The 23,723-nt window shown below is 31.3% G+C and overlaps 1 long non-coding RNA gene across 2 annotated transcripts; it reads left to right on the forward strand.

Moving 5' to 3' along the window:
* The first annotated feature begins 1,808 nt into the window (after positions 1-1,808).
* Positions 1,809-17,120, forward strand: LOC134715178 (uncharacterized). Of its 2 annotated transcripts, none has more exons than XR_010106619.1 (5): positions 1,809-1,958; positions 6,278-6,496; positions 7,317-7,380; positions 13,287-13,410; positions 17,000-17,120. It is a non-coding gene; the product is annotated as an uncharacterized LOC134715178 (long non-coding RNA). The 2 variants fall into 2 exon arrangements; XR_010106620.1 differs by having other exon boundaries at positions 6,278-6,333.
* The last annotated feature ends 6,603 nt before the right edge of the window (positions 17,121-23,723 follow it).

Genomic DNA, 23,723 nt, shown 5'->3' on the forward strand with positions numbered 1-23,723 from the left:
TTGGATTGCAAATCTCTGTGTACCACTTTTGTACTCAGCTCACCTAGATTACTATGGTCTTGGGTTTTGATCCCTAGCTTGGTCAAACCAATGGCATTTAATATTTTGTCCTAAATATGCATATATTTGCAACTGGATGTTAAGCAGCCAACACTCTCATAACCTCTGCAAAGTTTACTCTTGAGCATAAATTATAAATAGTCTTTAGCTCTATGTGATGGCCAAATGTAGGAAAGCATGAATAAGTTACACATAACTTTTTCTTTATGGATGATATTCGACACGTCTGAGCTAAATAAAATTGAGAATGGAAATGGGGAATGTGTCAGAGACAACAGCAGAAGGTCACCAAAAGGTCTTCAATACAGCCAGAAATTCATGCACTCAGAGGCATCCTTCAGTTGGCCCCTAAACAAATATATATATATTAGTTCAGTGATAATGAACACCATACTAAACTCCAAATTGTACACACTTTGTCCCTATGCAATGTTTCCATCTTAATTTTATTGTTTATTGTAATTGTTATGAAGTTTTAGTGGTTTACTTTGTTTTGCGATGTAGGAGTTTATTCGTTGCAAGACCAATATATTAACTGTTTGCCCGTTATCCAACAGACATCGATATCATGAGACCTACACATTAATGGCCAAATCATCAACCCTCTTTCACCCCCCACCCAAGGCAAGAGGAACAGAAATATAGGCAATTTGGTCATTTTGATCCTACTGGCAGAAACTCTTGGTTCATATTAAGCTCTAGCTCTCCATCATTGAAAACCCTTGCAACAAGGAGTCTGCTGATGGCCTGCTCTATCCCTCATTTTCCATTGACAGTCAAAATTCCCTGAACCTTCTTTGTTCTGGTCATGAACATGCATGAAATTTTGGACTATGGATGTTAGGCAACCAACAATTAATTAATCATACCTCAAAGTGTACATACATGTATAAATAAATGTCTTCATAAACATATTGTCCTACTGAAACAGATAACTGAAAGAGATAGACAACTCATACAGAGACAAGTGAACTGTGAGGCTATTTTAATGATCAAAACCAAAAATTGACCAATAAATGTAAAAGCACTTTACATAGTAAAGCATGCTAACATGAAGCTTAATACAAAAGTTCATATATGGTCATTAGGTGTAAGAAATTAAAACTATTTAGTAAATAGGTAGTAGATTAGTGATGAACGTGAAAATCATCAATAGGAACAGCATTCTCACATTTGTAGCTCCTGAGAAAAACAATGAATATTTCAAGTGACGAATGGAAAGAGGCCCAGCCAACAAGAGTAAAACATTATTCCCCTCCTTCTAAGACGGGGTATATTACCTAGTAGCATTAAGTTAAGCTATGATTCCCCAAACCATCTTGTGATCATACTATAGCTCCCTGCTTGCCTCAAGACAAAGTTTTTCCAACATTTTGAATTCCAGCTAATTTTATTATGTAGCACTTCAAAGATAGTATGCTATAGTGCCATTGCTTGGCCTTTACATGTTTATATTTATGTATACAGAGCTTTTCAATATAAACTGTGGATGGAGATTTGTCTCATTGGCACTCATACAACATCTTCTTATATTTACTTCAGTAAATTTTTGAAAATGTTTGACAAATTAACACAATTTTTTGCCACATTTATTAATGTTTCTGAACTTAAATCATGATATATGAAGTAAAATATATGATATATGAGGTATATAATATGCAAGGTTCCTGATACAGTCACCGTAACTATCACCGTGGTCTGTGCGCATGCGCAAGAAACGCCCACTGAATTTCCTACTTTCATTTTTGAAAAATCTTCTATTTGGAGATAGATTTGTACGCATCTATTTACATTTTATCTGCGAAAGAAAATACACTTGCTCAGTTGCTGAGGTGGCTCTCTTTCTCGTCCTTAAGAGCACACATAACTTCTAAAACGTAAAAAAAAACATGTGAAAGGTATGAAAAATAATGCATTGTAACAATGAAAACAAACATCATCTTTAAATGCAAAATAACATTTTAAAGGAAAGGAGGCTTCACCCCCCCCCCCCCCCCCCCCCCCCCCCCCCCCCCCCCTTTTTTCCTTTTCCAACTACAAAATGTGATCTGGTTCAAAAGAGCCGGACAATTAATACTTTTCATGTGTATGTGTCAGTTCAGTGTTCATAGGAGGTGGCCGAAATGATTTCTTGGGGAGTCCAGAAAGTCTAAAAAGATTGTTATGGATCGTGCATGTATGAGGGGGATAGGACCTTTATCTGGACACCAGGATTGGGTGTTTTTAGCTTCAGGATTTTGGGATTGACTATTTAGGTATCCAGGAATTCTATTTTTGAATTTCTGGATGTAGGGATTTAAATTTATTTAAATAAGGGATCTCGGGATTTCATGTTTTTAAGCCCAGGATTTTGGGATCATGACCCCTCCTACCCCCGGTCATGAACATGTATGAGGGTGATAATTGTAATCCCCTGGGAATCTTGGTACCCCTGTCTTCACTAATAACCGTTAAAAAAAATTGCCAAATGACAATAGACAATATAGACAATGGACAATATTTTTATTATGACATTTATAACAGTAATTTTTTATCCTTGACGATAAAAAAGTACACATTCCTTTAGGCCGTATTAAAATCAATTGTTTTTGACACAGTCAAGAGTGGATGAATATAGTATTGCACAAGATTTGGAGGTGAAATATATTTCTCTGTCTTTTTATGTCGTCACAATGGGAATTTCAGATGAAAGCATGAAAATTTTACGTCATAATCAAATATTGACCAATGAACAACTACAATGTAAGATCAAACTAACCACACCTAGATTAAATGAAAATAATCAACAGGTCGGGAATGCGATATGTCGAGTTAAAAAATATTTATAATAAAAACAATATTTATAATAAAAAAATATTTATTTTTTATCACCAAGGTAAACATACATGATATATATTACCATTGTATATACCTATCACCATTGCAAACATATATCACCACTGTATATATCTATCATCCTACTGTTTTTGTATCTCTCACCAATCTATATATCTATCATCTCACTTTATTTATTACTACTTTATATATCACCAATATATTAAAATCTCCACACTAAATATATCTATCACCACACTATATATTTATCACCACTCTATAAATCTATCAATCCATTGTATATATTTATCACCATTCTGCATTAATCACCACTTTATACAACACTGTATATATCTATCACCACCCTATCTATTTATCACCATTCTGTATCAATCGCCACTTTGTACAACACTCCCGTATATATCTATCACCACACTATATGTTTATCACCACTCTATAAATCTATTAACACACTGTATATATCTAAAACCACTGTATATATTTATCACCATTATGTATTTATCACCACTTTGTACAATACTGTATATATATCTAACACCAAAGGTGTTTAATTCAGATCTTTCTATATATATTTTCCATTATTTATCACAATATATATCTATCACCATCTACAATATCTGTCACTTTATCACTTTATCTCTCTATCGCCATACTTTATATATATACCACTTCAGATATAGATATCCACTAACTATATATCTATGTCTTTACTATACATCTATCACCTCACTTAATCTATCACTACACTTTTGTATCATCAACATATTTATCCATCACCACTTTATATTAATATCACCACACTGAATATATATACATGTATTACCACTTTTTAAATTTATTACTGCTTTATAATTCAATCAACACACTGTATATAACTAAAAGCATTATATATAACTATCACTGTTCTGTATAAATACCAATTTGTACAATACTGTATATATTATCACCAAAAGATGTTTATATTTGTATCTCTCTGAATACCTTTTACACCATTCTATAGTCATTAACTGCCTCCCTTTATATGTCTATGGCCTCACTGTTTATATTTATCGCCTCACTAGATTTCTTTTAGGTAGCTTCACATTTCTATCCCCACACTTCATATATCCATCACCTAACATTATACACCAATCAGTGAATCACCTCACATTTTTCTCTTTCACCACACTATATATATATACATCACCACTCTTTATAAAGCTGTCACCACACTTTATATCTAACACCTCACCTTATTTATCTATCGCATCACTGTTTTACCTGTCATCTCTCTTTATATTTATATTAACATATTGAATATATCTATCACCTCTCTTTATATATATATATATCGCCACACTAATAATCTATTAATTACTTCTCTATACTTCTATCAATACATTTTTTATATTTATCACCATTCTGTATAAAATCATGACTTTATACAATGTTATACATATTTACCATAAAAGATGTTTATATTTTTATTTATTACCACTCTATGTATATATCTATGACCTCACTGTATATATACAATGTAGACTATCAACTCTCTAATTATATATCACCATATTAATAAATATAAATCACCTCAATAGAAATCTATATCACCACACTTTATGTATCTATCACCACATGTTATATCTATCACCACACTATATACATCTATCACCACATTATCACCACACTATATACATCTATCACAACACTATATACATCTATCACCACACTTTATATAATATCTATCACCTAACTTTATACATCTTTCACTTAACTGATCATATATCACCACACTTTATGTATCTATCACTACACTATACATCTATCATCTAACTGATCATGTGTCACCACACTTTATGTATCTATAACCACACTTTATACATCTATCACCCTACTAATCATATGTTACAACACTTTATATATCTATCACCACACTTTATATATCTATCACCTCACTATATACATCTATCACCTAACTGATCATATGTCACCACACTTTATGTATCTATCACCACACTTTAAATATCTATCACCCAACTCATCATATGTCACAAAACTTTATGTATCTATCACCACACTTTATGTATCTATCACCACACTATATACATCTATTACATAACTGATCATATGTCACAACACATTATGTTTCTATCACCACACTTTATGTATCTATCACCACACTTTATGTATCCATCACCACACTTTATTTATCTAACACCTATCTGATCATATGTCACAACACTTGATATATCTATCATCACACTTTATATTTCTATCACCACACTTTTTATATCTTTCACCTCACTATATACATTTATCACCTAACTGGTCTTATGTCACCACACCTCATATATCTACCACCTCATCTTATTTATCTATCACATCACACTTTTACCTATCATCTCTTTTTGTATTTATATCAACATATTGAATATATCTATCACCTCTCTTTATATATATATATATATATACAACCTGCTAAACATCAACCCAACAATGTTAGATCTGTAAATTTGCTTTCGCAAATTTTTTGTTCTTCCCTTGCCGGGATTCGAACCCATGCTACTGAGATATCGTGACACCAAATGGCCTGCACTGCAGCCGTCCCGCTAGACCACATGACCACCTGGGCTTCACAAAAATAAAGCTTTCGGTGGCCGTGTGTTACCTTTCCACGTCAGTTTTAATCTAGCGGCGTAGTACAGTACATGAATATATATATATATATCGCCACACTAATGATCTATTACTTCTTTATACTTCTATCAATACCTTTTTTTATATTTATCACCATTCTGTATAAAATCACGACTTTATACAATGTTATACATATTTACCATAGAAGATGTTTACATTTTTATTTATTACAACTGTATGTTTATATCTATGACCTCACTGTATATATAGACTATCAACTCTCTAAATATATATCACCATATTGATAAATTTTAAATCACCTCAATAGAAATCTATATCACCTTACTATATATCATCTCTGTACTAAATTTATCTATCACCACACTATTTATCTATCATTACACTTTTTATTCTATCACCAAACTGAATACATCTACATTGTTCAAATCTATCACCACATGTTACGTTTCTATCACCACACTTTCTTTATCCATCACCACACTCTCAATAGCTATCATTACTATATGTATTTCTATCACCACATACTGTATATCTATCACCACATACTGTATATCTATTTTTACTATATAGATCTATTACATATTTTTTTTTATATATTAAAGATTCATATATCCATATGTTAAAAAGTTAAAAAAAAACAGCTTTAACAAGTAAGAATGGGCTTTATATAACAGTTTGTTGATATGGTAGAATGTCTTTTGATTTACTGAATTTGTAATGTTATTTTTTATATGAATTTTTCCAGATTGCTATTCTACAGTGGACCTTGATAAATTCTGTTGGAAAGGAAGTAATACAAAGGTACAAATCAAGAAGAAAACTGCTTCTCATTTTGATTATTCATTTTAATCATGCACAACTTGCCAGAATATTCATCATATTTGGAAGAAGAAGAAGCTATGTCATGAAAAAACTGCTTCAAATACAGTTGGTGTATCTAGAGGAAAGAAATGGATTGATTCAGGTTTTTTTTTATTAGCTACCAACTATCCTAATTATATTGGATATCCCCACACTATATATATCAACAACCACACTGTATATATATGATACTTATCACCCCTCTGTATATATCCATCACCACTTTGTTAATATGTCTACCACTACACTGGTTAAACCAATCACCACACTGTTTATATTTGTCACCACACAGTATATATGTATACCTCCACTTTGCTTATATATCATAAGTTATATATAATCGCTATTCTGTATATTCTTCACCGCACTATATTCAAAAATTACAATATATATATATATATATAACTCGTCTAAACATCAACCCCACAATGTTATATCTGTAAATTTGCTATATATATATATGTCCTCACTTATCACCACTCTATATCTATGTATCACCACTTTATCATATTTATATTTATAAATTACCACACTATATATCTTTCACCACCTCATCTTGTTATATATAATTAAACCCTTAAAAGTAAACAAAACAGTAATGAAGTAATTATTTATAAATATTTTGGTTAACCTTCATCAGTATGATCATGATGTAAAATGAATCACATCAATCTTCTTTGATTAGATTATAACAATTTTGAAATTTATACAATAAAACAGTTAATACCGTATAACTAAGTTGTAAAACTTGTACAATACTAAAATTTAACTTAGGTTATATAGCTTCTTAATATTTTAAATTTTAAAACGGTAGAGAAATTCCAACAAATTCTGCTTTTCCATTGATATATGTTTGTATAAGCTTGTAAACCTATAATGACTTCATGTAGGAATTATTATTTATATTTTGATTTTTCTTACAGAGATACAAAACACGATTTTAAAAGGACAAAGATGTAATGGGTGAAAATGGAAGAAAAGAAAAAGGTATATTTAATTTCAAATAAAATAACAAGTATAATTTAATGATTTATAACAAAGAAGCACTCAGCAATTATGTTTATAGTGATGGTGAAGGGTTTGTTAGAAAATAATTATTAGGAAAACTGCTACAGCATATCACACAATATTTATATCAATGACTTTTCTACATTCTTGTAATCATGCACATGTATTATGTAAATAAAAATAGGAATATGGTATAATAAATGTTGGTCAAACATCCTTATTGAATACATGTATATATCCTTTAGTAACAAATTTATATAGTGATTATTTTAACACATGAAATTTCATTTTTATCATACCACACACTGCATATCTATTGCTTCAGTCTCTATATCTAACACCATACTCTCAATATCTATCGCTTCAGTCTGTTACTTTATTCGGCCTTTTAAACTTTTTTGGATTCGAGCTTCACTGATGAGTCTTTTGTAGATGAAACATGTGTCTGGCATATATACAAAATTTAGTCCTGGTATCTATGATGAATGTATTTGTATATTACCACATTATAAACACCTATCACCTTACTATCAGCTCATGGTATATATCAATAACCACACTCTATAATTATCATCATACTGTCTTTATCTACCCCTACAGTCTCTATGTGTATCACTACATTATATATACCTATCACCTCACATATCAACCACCACTCCCTATATCTATACCTATACTCTCTATAGCTATCCCAACAGTCTCTTTGTATATCACCACATAATATACACCTATCACCTAAGTTTAAATACCTATCACCTCAATTAATGTATCAATCATCACACTCTCTATATATATACTTATCTATACCTATACTCTCTATATCTATCCCAAAAGTCTCTATGTATATCTCCTTATTGCCTCACCTATCAACTTACTTAAGATACCTTTAACCTCACATTATATATCAATCACCACACTCTATAACAATCACCATACTCTCTATATATATCCCCACAGTATCTACAGTATCTATATATACCACCACATTATATACACCTATTACCTACTTTAAATACCCATCATCTTGCCTTATGTATCAATCACCTCACACAATATATTTATAATCTCACTGTTTATATATAAACCTCTATTGATATATCTTTGACGTGACTATATATGTAACTCAACAAATAATACATCTAACACATTTCTTTATATATCTGTAACCTTACTTGATACATTTATAACCTTACTTGATACATTTATCACCTTGCTTGATACATTTATTACTCACTTTATATATTTAGCACTTCACTATAGCTATATATATTAATGTCCTAACTCTCTCTCTCTATATATATATATGTATATATATCTCACCTCATTTTATATATCTATCCAATAACTTTATGTATTTATCACTTTAAAATCTGTCATCACACTGTATATCTGTCAACACACTTTGTATTTCTATCAAAACACTTTATATATCTATCACCACACTTTACAGATCTATCACCACACCTTATATATCTATCATCACACTTTATATATCTATCACCTCACTATAGCTATATACATCTATCACCTAACTGATCATATGTCACCACAATTTATGTATCTATCACTTCATGTTATGTATCTATCACCACACTATATACATCTATCATCACCTTTTATAAATCTATCACCACACTTTATATATCTATAACCACAATTTATATATCTATCACCTATCTTTATATATCTATCACCTAACTTTATACATCTTTCATTTAACTGATCATATATCACCACACTTTATGTATCTATCACCTCACTATACATCTATCACCTAACTGATCATGTGTCACCACACTTTATGTATCTATAACCACACTTTATACATCTATCACCCAAATAATCATAATTCACAACACTTTATGTACCTATCACCACACTTTGTATATCTATCACCTCACTATATACTTCTATCACCTTACTAATCATATGTCACTACACTTTATGTATCTACTACCACACTTTATATATCTATCACCACACTTAATTTATCTATCACCACACTTTATATATCTCTCACCTAACTCATCATATGTCACCAAACTTTATGTATCTATTACCTCACTTTATATATCTATCACCTATCTGATCATATGTCACCACACTTTATGTATCTATTACCACACTTTATATATCTATCACCTATCTGATCATATGTTACAACACTTTATGTACTTATCACCACACTTTATATAACTATCAGCACACTTTATATATCTATCACCACACTTTATATATCTATCACCTCAATATATACATTTATCATCTAACTGATCATATGTCACCACACTTTATGTATCTATCACCACACTTTATATATCTATCACCTAACTATATACATCTATTACCCTACTATTCATATGTCACAACACTTTATGTATCCATCACCTCACTTTATATATCTATCACCTCAATATATACATTTATCATCTAACTGATCATATGTCACCACACTTTATGTATTTATCACCACACTTTATGTATCTATCACCACACTTTATATATCTATCACCTTACTATATACATCTATTACCCTACTATTCATATGTCACAAAACTTTATGTATCTATCACCACACTTTATATATCTATCAGCACACTTTATGTATCTATCACCACACTTTATATATCTATCCCCTCACTATATACATCTATCACCTAACTAATCATGTGCACCACACTTTATGTATCTATCACCACACTTTATGTATCTATCAGCACACTTTATATATCTATCACCACACTTTATATATCTATCACCTCACTATAAACATCTATCACCTAACTAATCATATGTCACTACACGTTATATATCTATCACCACACTTTATATATCTATATCACACTTTATATATTTATCTCCTCACTATATACATCTATCACCTAACTAATCATATGTCACCACACTTTATATATCTATCTCCTCACTATATACATCTATCACCTAACTAATCATATGTCACCACACTTTATATATCTATCTCCTCACTATATACATCTATCACCTAACTAATCATATGTCACTACACGTTATATATCTATCACCACACTTTATATATCTATCAGCACACTTTATGTATCTATCACCACACTTTATATATCTATCCCCTCACTATATACATCTATCACCTAACTAATCATGTGCACCACACTTTATGTATCTATATCACACTTTATATATTTATCACTTATCTGATCATATGGTACAACACTATATACATCTATCACCACACTTTATATATCTATCACCAGACTTTATATATCTATCACCAGACTTTATACATCTATCACCAGACTTTATATATCTATCACCACACTTTATACATCTTTCATTTAACTGATCATATATCACCACACTTTATACATCTTTCATTTAACTGATCATATATCACCACAATTTATGTATCTATCACCTCACTATACATATATCACCTAACTGATCATGTGACACCACACTTTATGTATCTATAACCACACTTTATATATCTATCACCACACTTTATACATCTTTCATTTAACTGATCACATATCACCACACTTTATATATCTATCACCACACTTTATACATCTTTCACCTAACTGATCATGTGTCACCACACTTTATGTATCTATAACTACACTTTATACTTCTATCACCCTACTAATAATATGTCACCACACTTTATACATCTATCAGCACACTTTATATATCTGTCACCTCACTATATACATCTATCACCTAACTCATCATATTTTACAACACTTTATATATCTAAAACCACACTTTATATATCTATTACCACACTTTATACATCTATCAGCACACTTAATATATCTATCACTTCACTATATACATCTATCACCTAACTCATCATATGTTACAACACTTTATATATCTAACACCACACTTTATATATCTATCAGCTCACTTTATACTTCTATCACCTAACTAATCATATGTTACTACCCTTTATATATCTATTACCACACTTTATACTTCTGTCACCTAATTTATCATATGTCACCACACTTTGTGTATCTATTACCACACTTTATACATCTATTACCACACTTTATATATCTATCACCACACTTTATATATCTATCAACTCATTATATACATCTATTACCTAACTGGTCATATGTCACCACACTTTATGTTTCTATCACCACACTTTATGTATCTATCACCACACTTTATATATCTAACACGTATCTGATCATATGTCACAACACTATGTATATCATAACAGTTTCCATGTATATCTCCGCATTATACAGAAGCTACCCCCTTACTTTATATATCTATCATCACACTTTATATATCTATCAACACACTTTATATATCTTTCACCTCACTATACATCTATCACCTATCTGGTCATATGTCACCACACCTCATATATCTTTCACCTCACTATATGCATCTATCACCTAACTGATGATAGGTCACAACACTTTATGTATCTATCACCACACTTAATATATCTGTCACCACACCGAACATCTGGTACCATGCTTTGTTTATCTCTTCAATTTATGCATTGATCACCTTACTTTATGTATATTTTACTTCACTATACATATGTATCACCTCACTTTTTAAATCTAAGACACAACTATAATTTAAAACCAACCTTTATATATATATATTACCTCACTTTATATATCAATGTCCTCATTTTATTGATGTATCACCTCATTGCTAATATCTTATTGGCCTGACTGTCAATATTTTTTGTCTTTCTCACTTTATATATGTAGTCCCTCCTCATATGAATCTGTCACCTCTCTGAAAATATCTTGATGACATCATTGTTAATGTTCTTTCCACCAGACACTTATCTATAACCAAACTATTTATATCTATTACCTCACTATTTATCTATCACCAAACTATTTATTTCTCTAATCTTACTATATATCTATTACCTCACTTCTTACATTTATCATCTCCCTTTATATATTTATCACTTCACTATAAGCTATGACCTCACTATATATATGTACATACATATCAATCACATCACTTTATTCATCTATCACCTCACTTTAAACATGTATCACCTCACTTTAAACATGTATCACTGCACTTTATGTATCTATCACCTCACTCTATATATCTATCACCTCAATTTGTATATCTATCTCCTCATTTTATGTAAGATAGACCTCATTTCATATATCTATCACCTTATTTAATATATCTATCACCACACTGTACATATATTACTACATTTTATATCTCTATCACCTAACTTTATACATATATCACCACACTGTGTATCTGTCACCACAATTTTTATATCTCTCACCTTAATTTATATATCTATCTCCTCATTTTATATATGTATGACCTCCCTGAAAATATCTTATTGACCTCACTGTTGATTTTTTTTCATCACATTTTATATATATTTTTTTATATATGTATCCCCTGCACATATGTATCTATTAACTCACTACACTGTTTAAATCAATCACAACACCATTGATATATGTCACCACACAGTATGTATATATATATATCATCCTTTTGTTTATATATCATCACACTGTATATATCATACTACTGTTCTGTGTATCCTTCACCTTATGTATATACACATAACCCAACTATAACTAAGTCCACACTTATCACCAATCTATATCTATTTATCACCATCTTATCATATTTATAGTAACACAACGATTACATCTATCATCATTCTTTTTCTGTTTTTCACTAGAAGATATGCTATTGTTGTATCTTCTATAAGTGAGAGAAATGAACTGGTCATTGTATAATTTACAGTGGAAGATTATATGCAGATATGCAATGTCCACTGAGATATGTTTGTATAAGATTGTACACTTATCATGTAGCAATTATAAAATTGATTATTTATATTTGTGTTCTTCTGACAGAAATACCAAACAAGATTTTCCAGGGATTTACAGGTCATTGGTGAAAATTGAAGAAAAGATAAATGAAATAACAAAAATAGTTAAATGATTTACAACCAAGCAGCACTCAGCAATAGTGATGATGGTAAAGTATTTTTTTATAAAAAATGATACTCAATAACAGATAAATAGTGTGGTGGTTGATAATTTACTCCATTGCTGCAGTCGCTGTATTCATCACCACACTCTCCATATCTATCTCAACAGTCTCAATAGCTATCCCCATACTATGATTATCTACCACTACAATCTTCATAACTATGCCAACAGTCATTATGTATATCATAACAGTTTCCATGTATATCTCCGCATTATACAGAAGCTACCCCCTTACTTTATTTATCAATCACCTCACTTTATATATCAATCATTACACTCTCTATATCTATCTTCATACTCTCTATATACACCCCAAATGTCTTTCTGTATATCTCCACTTAATAAACACCTATCACCTTACTTTATTTATCAATCACCTCATTTTATAAATCAATCACCTCACTTTATAAATCAATCACCACACACACTCTCTATATCTGCCCCAAAAGTCTGTATATTTCCACAAAATAAACACCTATCACCTCACTTTATTTATCAATCACCTCACTTTATATATCAATCACCACACTCTGTAATCTATCCCCATAATCTCTATATCTACCCCTTAAGTCTGTCTGTATATCTCCACATATTAACCACCTATCACCTCACCTTATTTATCAATCACCTCACTTTATATATCAATCACCTCACTTTATATATCAATCACCTCACTTTATATATCAATCACCACACTCTTTATAATTATCCCCATACTCTCTATATCCACCCCGAATGTCTTTTTGTATATCTCCACTTAATCAAAACCTATCACCTTACTTTATTTATCAATCACCTCATTTTATAAATCAATCACCACACAAACACTCTCTATATCTGCCCTAAAAGTCTGTTTGTATATTTTCTCAAAATAAACACCTATCACCTTACTTAATTTATCAATCACCTCACTTTATATCTCAATCACCACACTCTCTATAATTATCCCCATCATCTCTGTGTCTATCACCACATTCTCTATGTCACTCACCACACACTCTTTATCTATGCCCATACTCTAGATATCTTTTCCCCACAGTCTCTATGTGTATGACCACTTTATACAGAAGCTACCCCCTTACTTTATTTATCAATCACCTCACTTTATATATCAATCATTACACTCTCTATATCTATCCTCATACTCTCTATATACACCCCAAATGTCTTTCTGTATATCTCCACTTAATAAACACCTATCACCTTACTTTATTTATCAATCACCTCATTTTATAAATCAATCACCTTACTTTATAAATCAATCACCACACACACTCTCTATATCTGCCCCAAAAGTCTGTATATTTCCACAAAATAAACACCTAACACCTCACTTTATTTATCAATCACCTCACTTTATATATCAATCACCACACTTTGTAATCTACCCCCATAATCTCTATATCTACCCCTTAAGTCTGTCTGTATATCTCCACATATTAACCACCTATCACCTCACCTTATTTATCAATCACCTCACTTTATATATCAATCACCTCACTTTATATATCAATCACCACACTCTTTATAATTATCCCCATATTCTCTATATCCACCCCGAATGTCTTTTTGTATATCTCCACTTAATCAAAACCTATCACCTTACTTTATTTATCAATCACCTCATTTTATAAATCAATCACCACACACACACTCTCTATATCTGCCCCAAAAGTCTGTTTGTATATTTTCTCAAAATAAACACCTATCACCTTACTTAATTTATCAATCACCTCACTTTATATCTCAATCACCACACTCTCTATAATTATCCCCATCATCTCTGTGTCTATCACCACATTCTCTATGTCACTCACCACACACTCTTTATCTATGCCCATACTCTAGATATCTTTTCCCCACAGTCTCTATGTGTATGACCACTTTATAAACACCTATCACCTTACCTTATTTATCCATCACCTCACTTTATATATCAATCACCACACAATATCTATATCTATCCTTATACTCTCCATTTCTATCCAAACATTTCTTATGTTTATGACCACATTATAAAGACCTATCACCTTACTTTACATACTTTCACCTACCATAAATTATCAATGACCACACACTCTCTATATCTACCCCAAAAGTCTCTATGTATATCTTCACATATTAAACACCTATCACCTTACTTTATTCAATCACCATACTTTATATATCAATCACCACACCCTCTCTATATATATCCCCATACTCTCGATATCTACCTCAAACTTCTCTATGTATATCTGCACATAATAAACACATATCACCTTACTTTATTTATCAATCACCTCACTTCATATATCAATCACCACACACTCTCTTTATCTATCCCCATACTCTCAACATCTCTCCCCACAGTCTCCATGTTATGACCACATCATAAACACATATCACCATACTTTTTTTTATCAATCACCTCACTTCATATATCAATCACCACACACATTCTATATCTATGCCCATGCTATCCATATCTATCAACACAGTACCTTTATTTATGTCCACATTATAAACACATATCACCTTACTGTACATACTTTCACCTCACATGAATTATCAATGACCATACACTCTCTATATCTATCCCAATTAACCCTATATCTACCCCAAAATTCTCTATGTACATCTCCACACAATATACCCTATCACCTTACTAAAATTACCAATCACCTCACCTTGTAAATCAATCACCTCATTTTATATGTTTCACCTCACTCAAAATATCTATCACCTTACTCTTTAGATTTTCACCTCAATTTATATATTATGTCTATCACACCACTGGGTATATCTCTCAAAGCCCTATTTATACCAATTTGAAAGTGGATTAGCATGAAACAATCCTGGTTGAAATGAAATAATTTAAAAGAAATGTTTTTAAAGAATAACTGCTTCAACATATTATGCAATATTATATGTAAATATCATGTTAGGTGTCTTTTCAATAAAAGCAGCAAATATTGTATACTAACTGTCTGTCAATGATTCTAACATTCATGATGAGTAAACCTAATAAATATATTGTTTCGGTGTTATTGTACATTGTCGACATAATACATCTGCTGGCACACACATAATGTATATAGCCCCACATATTATGTATCTACTGCCACACATAATATATAATTATGACCACATATAATATATCTACTGCCACACATAATCAATAACCACACTGTATAAATCTGTCCTCACAGTCTGTATATCTATCACCACACTATGTTTGTCTATCACCACACTATTGTCTCTCACCACTCTATGTTTATCTATCACCACACTATGTTTGTCTATCACAACACATTTTCTTTTAATCATCACAGTTGTAAATCAAAGGAAAGTAATTACCCAAGAAAAAAATGATTTGAACTTTTCATTTAAATGATTGGTCTCACACGTGAATTGAATTTCTGCATTATAAGTTTTACATTTTTATACTATCTTGGGATTCTGCCATTGCAATGGTGAAACATCCTATTTGTCCTTAGATATAAAGTAAATAACAACTGTTTGAAGCTTTTAAATTTTGTATTGTTTTGGAATAATCATTTGGTCAACTGAACCATATTGTTATTTTTTTTTAGGTTAAACAAGATTTAGTGCCTACCACACAGTTAAGAAAGCATGAGAGACAAGAATGTCTACAGAACAGAGGAGACTATTTTTACTGCACTTAGATTTGTGTTTTAGTTATTTTCAATTAGTATTAAAGAGCTACGTACAATAAATCATGTTATATTATGTTCTTAGATACTTTATGTCATTTTTCCTTCTCACGCTTGGGGTTCTTTGCCAACATGGGATACTCCTAGCAAAGTGAAAAATGCATATCTTTTTTTAACCTTTTTTCTAACATGTGTATCTGTAACAACTAGAAATTTCAGAAGCAGTTTTAATATGCCTTTATATTTGATTACCTTTAAACTGAATGTAGCTCCTAGTTAAGTTAGTGTTTAGAATTCATTATATAGGGGAGTCATAATCAGTGCCAAACAATTATTATTGATGGAGTTATTCCCCTTGGATATATAAATCATATGAAAAATTGCATGGAAAGCTTTTTCAAATCTACATCATTCATAGGATTGCTACGAAATTCATATTGAAGGTTTATCTTAGCAATAATTGGGGTTAGTTTGAAATTCATTTCAATTAATCCACTATTTCTCCATGAGTAATGTCCCTGGGAAATGTAAATTATATAGGAAATTGCCTTACACATGTTTTATATCAAATGCACTTTTGGCAATTACAGAATGATTTTACACCAGACTAAACTGGATTGATTTTAACCTACTCACTTTCTGAATGTGTTGACCCCAAGTTTTCTACACTAATGATATGGCTGGTTTTCTCCTTTGAACTAAATTATACAATATGGAATGTGTTTTGCCATTTTTGAAAGTCTCCATTGGATAGTTATCTTCTTGATAATCATACCACATTTCAAGTGTTTAATTTTTAAGCATGTGTGAAACAATGTTAAGTTGAAAGATTACTTCTAGATTTTCTTCATGTATTAGAATAACACATGATATGGGTATTCTTCCATGACACAAAATAAGAACATGCACATCAAAAAGAATATGCTTCATTTGTATGAAGTAAAATAACAAAATTACAGAGCTCCTAGGAAAAGCAGAAACGGAAAGTTCCTGATCAAATGGCAAAATCAAATGATAAAATACATCAAATGAATCAAAACAGCAACTGTTATATTCCTGACTTTGTACCTGCATTCTTAAATGCAAAAAATGGTGGATTTAACCTGGCTTTATAGCGCTTGTATGACTGTCACATCAAATTCCATTTATGTATAACGATGTTTGAAAAAAACCACAGACATATTTGGTATACCACCTGTCTTTTTACTGAAAGGGTACAGACATTTTCTGATGTAGAAACTGTTGGCTTTAACCTGGTTTTATAGCTAGCTTAACCTCTCAGGTGTATAAAATTCCATTATATTGACAACAATGTGTAAACAAACTTACATAAAAGGTGGGTCGTTAATCCACTTAAACCTATATGTATTGCATGTGTTCTTAATGAATTGTCTAATTGTTAGGTACGTTAGTGTGTTTTGTCTGTGGTTCTCCTTCACAGTCTGAATGTATTGTCTGTGGTTCTTAAAAGTAATCTGAATGTAAATAGTCTGTGGTTCTAAAAACAGTCTTTGTATTTCGGTGGTTGTAAGATACATCTACAGGTTTTTTTTATTGTCTGTGATTCCCATATACAGTCTGTATATGTTTTGTTTATGGTTATGATATGGTAAGAGGTATAGGCAGTTGGTATTGTTCTGGAGTCTGGGAACCAGCTTGTATCAGCCGTGATTCTGAGTATTTTGTTTGTTTGTATGTCCTGAAACTATTAAAGAGTTGACACAGTTGATTAGCTGAAACTTGTTTGTTACTCAAAAGACGTTATCTCATGATTTTGATAATAGTTGGCAATTTATTATAAGGTGAAATATCAAATCCCGAAAGTCATAAGCCGACAGAATTGATCTCTTCATATTAGCATTGAGAGAATCAAGTCTTAATTATTCAAAGCAAAAAATATCATGAAGGTACCGGTAGATATTTTTAAAGTTTTGTAGTGAATGGAATCTACACGGTCGTTACTATCTTTTGATAATACACTTTTGTTCACAACAACACACGAACAAATCTAAGAACAATGTGGAAAAATTAAGAAAAAACCTACAGTCATGCGTTTTAACTTTATTTGCCAAACATTAATATACAGTTTTCATGGAGAAAATATATAGCTAACATGATATCATCATGGGTCTTTATAAGTATATTTGCCATATTCATCATTTTCCTGACCGAAGCTTAAGAGGACATGCTATTAGTTGCTGATAACAACTGGCTATTTTAAAAAAACCTTTAACCTATGAAATAGAAATGAAGTACGCAAATCAAGAAGTCACAACCATCAGTCGATTTGAAGGGAACATACAGGAGATGCAGTTATTTAAAACCTCCAAGAAGTTGAGCTTAAGAGAGGCGATCGATATAAAAGGGACTTACAAACTGAGAAGTCGAAAATAAAGTGACAACATCAGGGATAAAAAAGAAAAAGACCAAATCACAAACACAAACATCAGCATAAAAGCACATAAAGACTTAGCAACGCAAACCACACAAAAAATCTTCACTAAACATATCTTTTTCCGTGGGTGGTTTAGAATGATTGAAGAAATACTGATATTTGTTAATACTACATACAAGATACAAGATTTGAAGAAGTTTTCGATAAATTTTTCTGTTGGTTTGCATTCAGTTATTCAGTAATAATAGAAATGGACGTAGCATTAACACATTTGTTGGACTAAAAACTACTTTAGCGTCTGTCCGATGTTTAGATTTATAACATATTTTACAATGGAATGAAGAAAATATTTTAATTTCTTAAATGTTTCGATGAATGATGATACTTTATAAACTATAACCCGTTGATCTTAAAGTTTGATGTGAAAACACCAGTTAAAATATGATTTACACCTATAATGTAGGACTTTTCAATACCATGTTGAAAAAGTGTTAAGTGCTTTATGGACACTTGATTTAACTGTCGCATAATTGATTAAAAGTTACTCCTCAACTGGGACCAAGTTTGTCTGCTATTTAAAAATAAGGAAAACAGTCTGAAACAGCGAATAAAATTGAAGCAACATCGGTTATTTTGAAGACAATGCCTTTGTTCATTTTTATCAATGCGACTGAGAGAACAGCCTTTCGTGAAATTGTATATTAACTACTAAAGATTTAACCTTATATTTATAAAATAATTGAGATATTTTATTAACAGTGAATACAGGTTCATTTAAGGATTGCTGTATATGTGTTCAAAGTCCTATGACGCATGTTTCGTGTAAAGTGCCCATTCAGTGTATAATATTTAATTGTTATATAGTTTATTGCTGTTGTGTGTTTTAAGAGACTTGCAATTATAAGTTGTCTTTTATCAAAAGATATGTCCTACTGCATGCATTTTAAATTGTTAATGTTTATAAATCATTTTTATATAAGAAAATGTGGTTTGAGTAAGATAACTAGAAAAAATTACATCCAAGTTTAACCAGATTAAGTGCATACAGATTTTTTTTCAAGTAATGCCAAAACGAATTTGCCTTAAAGATAACTACAATTATATTTTGAGCTTGCGTGCCAGTTAATTTCTGGCTTTTCATGGGAATATTACTGTATCTCCAAGTGTAAAGTATACGCTATAACAAATCTGATAAAAAATGAGATGCTTAAAGAGTATATGGTTAAGATCATGAGAAAGTTTAATTTATTGAAATATATGGTTTTAGAAAATTAGGTGTAAAATATCATATAATATGGTTAAGATTATAAGAAGGTATAAATCATTGTAATGAAGGATTTTTAGAGTTTGTGGATAAAAATTGGCAAGAATTTGTATAAACCGCAAAATCCTTTTCACTATAAAAATCCTTAACAATGTGTATCTCTCAAATAAACCTGTTGCAAAATACGTTCATGCTTCGGCAAAGAAACCCACATACAGTTCTGACCCAAAAATCTACTAGCATATAAATTGCACTACAACATTAGAGAGTAAACATTATGCCAAAAGATTATTACATTTCGGTTAGGAGTTTTGGAGCAGATGGTGATCATTACAGTGAGTAAAATAATGAGCAGATATGATGAAGCGCATGTCCCACAAAAGTAAATACAAAAACAACTTGAAGATAAAGACACAGACAAAGAACTAACGATTTACGTTTTGTGGTGGTGCAAACATAAACGATACGATAGTTTGTGCAGATTCAGAAATTCTAACCATAATCTTACATTTTTTTATTATATCAAATGTACACAAAGGATTGTAGGTGTTGTTTCTCGAATTCAAGCACATACTGCCTACTGTATAAATGTACATTGATAGATTTCAATTATACCTAAGTAGCTTATAGCTCCTGAAGTCGGTAAACTCCCAAATGTGTACCTTTACAATAAAGGTTGTGGTTATCCTTGTGAAATTGTTTAACATATAATCCCTTATTTTAATGATTTTGTATTATCATTGTGGCATATATCAAACTCATTCGTTCAGTGTATATATTCACGTTTGTGGTAATATGTCCTTTGATTAAGTTAACCCATTTTAATTCATATTTTATAGTGAGGTTTTATATGTTGTGATGTCACACTATCGTTCATTTAAGGGTTAAGCTTGGTACCTTGGTATCGAAACATTTAATTCCACTGCATTTGTTTTTTTTCGCCTGTCCTAATGAGGTACTTGATGTTCAGTGGTTGTTGTTTGTTGACGTGGTTCATAAGTGTTTCACGTTTTTTTCATTTAAAAAAGATCGTTTGTGGTCCTGTTTAAATGGTTCACACTAATGATTTTGGGGCCCTATATAGTTTGCTGTTCGTTGTGAGCCAAAACTCTGTGTTGAAGACAGAACTTTGATTTATAAATGTTATAATTGGTTACTTTTACCACTTGTTAATTAGATGGAGAGTTGTCTCATATCACATCTTCTTATATCTATTTATGAAGGATTGTAGATGTTCCTTCTCAAATATCACCACTTACATCCTCCTTATTATAAACAAGAGTGCACACACTGATATATCTTGTCTTCGTTACTAATCATTGGTATTATGTTGATAGTCCTAAGTAAAAAGCTTTATTACAACTGTCACATAAACTTAACATTAATCAAGATAGCTAAACAAAGACCAATGAACCATGAAAATGAGGTCAAGGTCAGATGAACCATGCCAGGCAGACATGTACAGCTAACAATGCTTCCTTACAACAAATATAGTTGACCTATTACTTATAGTTTAAGAAAAATAGACCAAAACACAAAAACTGAACATTGTGCAATGAACCGTGATATTGAGGTCATGGTCAAATAAAACCTGCGGGACTGACATATAGATCATAATATATTTCCATACACCAAATAAAGTTGACCTTTGGCATATAATATTAGATAAAAAGACCAAAACTTAAAAACTTAACTTTGACCACTGAACCATGAAAATGAGGTCAAGGTCAGATGACTTCTGCCCGCTAGACCTGTACACCTTACAATCATTCCATACAACAAATATAGTAGACCTATTGCATAAAGTATGAGAAATTAGTTATCAAAACAGACCAAAACACAAAACTTAACTATAACCGCTGAACCATAAAAATGAGTTCAAGGTCAGATAACATCTGCCAGTTGGACATGTACACCTTACAGTCCTTCCATACACCAAATATACCAGCCCTATTGCTTATTATATCTAAGATATGGACTTGACCACCAAAACTTAACCTTGTTCACTGATCCATGAAATGAGGTCGAGGTCAAGTGAAAACTGCCTGACAGGCATGAGGACCTTGCAAGGTAAGCACATACCAAATACAGTTATCCTATTATTTATAATAAGAGAGAATTCAACATTACAAAATTTTTTAACTTTTCATTCAAGTGGTCACTGAACCATAAAAATGAGATCAAGGACATTGGACATGTGACTGACGGAAACTTCCTAACATGAGGCATATATATACAAAGTATGAAGCATACAGGTCTATCACCTTCTAAAATATAAACTTTTAAGAAGTTAGCTAACACCGCCGCCGCATCACTATCCCTATGTCGAGCTTTCTGCAACAAAAGTTGCAGGCTAGACAAAAAAGAAGATATGGTATGATTGCCAATGAGACAACTCTCCACAAGAAACCAAATTGACACAAAAAATTAACAACTAAAGGTCACAGTACGGACTTCAACTATGAGCACAAACCACAGCTTTATAATTTTCCTGGAAATATTTCATATTTCTGTCATTTCTTATATGTCATGCAGTCGGTAAAATACAAAATGTGTATGAAGGATTGTAGATTTTCCCTCTTAAATATCAACACTTGCAGCCTACTGTATAAATGTTCTTGGAAAAATTTCTTCCTTACTAATAAACCTATATATCCCTTACAGTTAGTAAAATATCAAATGTGTATGAAGCATTGTAGATGTCATCGTAGTTCGACATTTGCAGCTACTGAATAAATTTTCATGGAGAATATCATCCATAATAGCGTACCTTTATAAAAATCTCTCCTGCAGTTTGAAAAATACCATAGAACTGTGTATGATGCATTGTTGATGTTCCCGCTCAAATATCAATAATACATCCTACTATGTAAGTGTCTTTTGGATATTTCACCCTGACTAAAGTACCTATGTATGTCTTACAGTCGGTAATATATAAAATGTGCATAAACGCCTCTGGGTGCGGGAATTTCTCGCTACATTGA

This window comes from Mytilus trossulus, chromosome 4 (genome assembly GCF_036588685.1).
Source record: "Mytilus trossulus isolate FHL-02 chromosome 4, PNRI_Mtr1.1.1.hap1, whole genome shotgun sequence".
NCBI classification, from domain to species: Eukaryota; Metazoa; Mollusca; class Bivalvia; order Mytilida; family Mytilidae; genus Mytilus; species Mytilus trossulus.